Here is a 2500-nt window from a genome sequence, read left to right as displayed (position 1 = left end):
TCCTAGCCGGTCTCTCATCCAAGTACTAACCAGACCTAAGCCTGCTAAGATTCAGAGATTGGGCATCGACTCTTTTTTTTTTTGGCAAAATTATTATATAATTTGTGAAATTTTCCAAAAAGTTTAAAGCACCTGGTATTCCCAGGCAGTCTCCCATCAATGTACTAACCAGGCCCAAACCTGCTAATATTCAGAAATCGAGCATTGACTCTATTTTTTGCCAAATTATTATATACTAAGTGAAAATTTTCCAAAAAGTTTAAAGCACCTGGTATTCCCAGGCAGTCTCCCATCCATGTACTAACCAGACCCAAACCTGCTAATATTCAGAGACCGGCATTGACTCTATTTTTTGGCAAAATTATTATATACTAAGTGAAAAATTTCCAAAAAGCTTACAGCACCTGGTGTTCCTAGGCGGTCTCTCATCCAAGTACTAACCAGATCTAAGCCTGCTAAGATTCAGAGATTGGGCATTGACTCTTTTTTTTTTGGCAAAATTATTATATAATTTGTGAAATTTTCCAAAAAGTTTAAAGCACCTGGTATTCCCAGGCAGTCTCCCATCCATGTACTAACCAGGCCCAAACCTGCTAATATTCAGAATCGGGCATTGACTCTATTTTTTGGCAAAATTATTATATACTAAGTGAAAATTTTCCAAAAAGTTTAAAGCACCTGGTATTCCCAGGCAGTCTCCCATCCATGTACTAACCAGACCCAAACCTGCTAATATTCAGAGACCGGCATTGACTCTATTTTTTTGGCAAAATTATTATAAAACTAACTGAAAAATTTCCAAAAAGCTTACAGCACCTGGTATTCCCAGGCGGTCTCCCATCCAAGTACTAACCAGGCCCAAACCTGGTTAGCTTCCGAGATCAGACGAGATCGGGTATAGCCAGGATGGTATGGCCGTAAGCGAAGACTGCAGCAAAGAGAAGGCTATTTAGAGATCAGCCAATCTAATCGCCAGTACATTATATAAGTAGGAAAGAAACCCAAAAGCTTAAAGCACCTGGTATTCCTAGCCGGTCTCTCATCCAAGTACTAACCAGACCTAAGCCTGCTAAGATTCAGAGATTGGGCATTGACTCTTTTTTTATTGGCAAAATTATTATATAATTTATGAAATTTTCCAAAAAGTTTAAAGCACCTGGTATTCCCAGGCAGTCTCCCATCAATGTACTAACCAGGCCCAAACCTGCTAATATTCAGAAATCGGGCATTGACTCTATTTTTGGCAAAATTATTATATACTAACTGAAAAATTTCCAAAAAGCTTACAGCACCTGTATTCCCAGGCGGTCTCCCATCCAAGTACTAACCAGGCCCAAACCTGCTTAGCTTCCGAGATCAGACGAGATCGGGCATAGCCAGGTTGGTATGGCCGTAAGCGAAGACTGCCGCCAAAGAGAAGGCTATTTAGAGATCAGCCAATCTAATCGCCAGTACATTATATAAGTAGGAAAGAAACCCAAAAGCTTAAAGCACCTGGTATTCCTAGCCGGTCTCTCATCCAAGTACTAACCAAACCTAAGCCTGCTAAGATTCAGAGATTGGGCATTGACTCTTTTTTTTTTTGGCAAAATTATTATATAATTTATGAAATTTTCCAAAAAGTTTAAAGCACCTGGTATTCCCAGGCAGTCTCCCATCAATGTACTAACCAGGCCCAAACCTGCTAATATTCAGAAATCGGGCATTGACTCTATTTTTTGGCAAAATTATTATATACTAAGTGAAAATTTTTCCAAAAGCTTACAGCACCTGATATTCCCAGGCGGTCTCCCATCCAAGTACTAACCAGGCCCAAACCTGGTTAGCTTCCGAGATCAGACGAGATCGGGTATAGCCAGGATGGTATGGCCGTAAGCGAAGACTGCTGCAAAGAGAAGGCTATTTAGAGATCAGCCAATCTAATCGCCAGTACATTATATAAGTAGGAAAGAAACCCAAAAGCTTAAAGCACCTGGTATTCCTAGCCGGTCTCTCATCCAAGTACTAACCAGACCTAAGCCTGCTAAGATTAGAGATTGGGCATTGACTCTTTTTTTATTGGCAAAATTATTATATAATTTATGAAATTTTCCAAAAAGTTTAAAGCACCTGGTATTCCCAGGCAGTCTCCCATCAATGTACTAACCAGGCCCAAACCTGCTAATATTCAGAAATCGGGCATTGACTCTATTTTTTGGCAAAATTATTATATACTAAGTGAAAATTTTCCAAAAAGTTTAAAGCACCTGGTATTCCCAGGCAGTCTCCCATCCATGTACTAACCAGACCCAAACCTGCTAATATTCAGAGACCGGCATTGACTCTATTTTTTGGCAAATTATTATATACTAAGTGAAAAATTTCCAAAAAGCTTACAGCACCTGATATTCCCAGGCGGTCTCCCATCCAAGTACTAACCAGGCCCAAACCTGCTTAGCTTCCAAGATCAGACGAGATCGGGTATAGCCAGGATGGTATGGCCGTAAGCGAAGACTGCAGC

At 40.2% G+C, this 2500-nt stretch overlaps 4 non-coding genes across 4 annotated transcripts; all 4 read right to left on the bottom strand.

The window, feature by feature from the left end:
* Positions 1 to 804: 804 nt before the first annotated feature.
* On the bottom strand, positions 805 to 923 carry LOC113101447 (5S ribosomal RNA). Its single transcript, XR_003290109.1, has one exon. It is a non-coding gene; the product is annotated as a 5S ribosomal RNA (ribosomal RNA).
* Positions 924 to 1280: 357 nt separating this feature from the next.
* LOC113101445 (5S ribosomal RNA) lies at positions 1281 to 1398 on the bottom strand. The gene has a single exon (XR_003290107.1). It is a non-coding gene; the product is annotated as a 5S ribosomal RNA (ribosomal RNA).
* A 360-nt stretch (positions 1399 to 1758) lies between these two features.
* Positions 1759 to 1877, bottom strand: LOC113101454 (5S ribosomal RNA). The gene has a single exon (XR_003290115.1). It is a non-coding gene; the product is annotated as a 5S ribosomal RNA (ribosomal RNA).
* A 492-nt stretch (positions 1878 to 2369) lies between these two features.
* Positions 2370 to 2488, bottom strand: LOC113101455 (5S ribosomal RNA). Its single transcript, XR_003290116.1, has one exon. It is a non-coding gene; the product is annotated as a 5S ribosomal RNA (ribosomal RNA).
* Between the last annotated feature and the right edge of the window lie 12 nt (positions 2489 to 2500).

The sequence above is a fragment of the Carassius auratus genome, unplaced genomic scaffold (genome assembly GCF_003368295.1).
Source record: "Carassius auratus strain Wakin unplaced genomic scaffold, ASM336829v1 scaf_tig00217603, whole genome shotgun sequence".
Taxonomy (NCBI): Eukaryota; Metazoa; Chordata; class Actinopteri; order Cypriniformes; family Cyprinidae; genus Carassius; species Carassius auratus.
The sequence above is the reverse complement of the archived record's forward strand: the minus strand, read 5'-3'. Positions and strand labels throughout refer to the sequence as shown.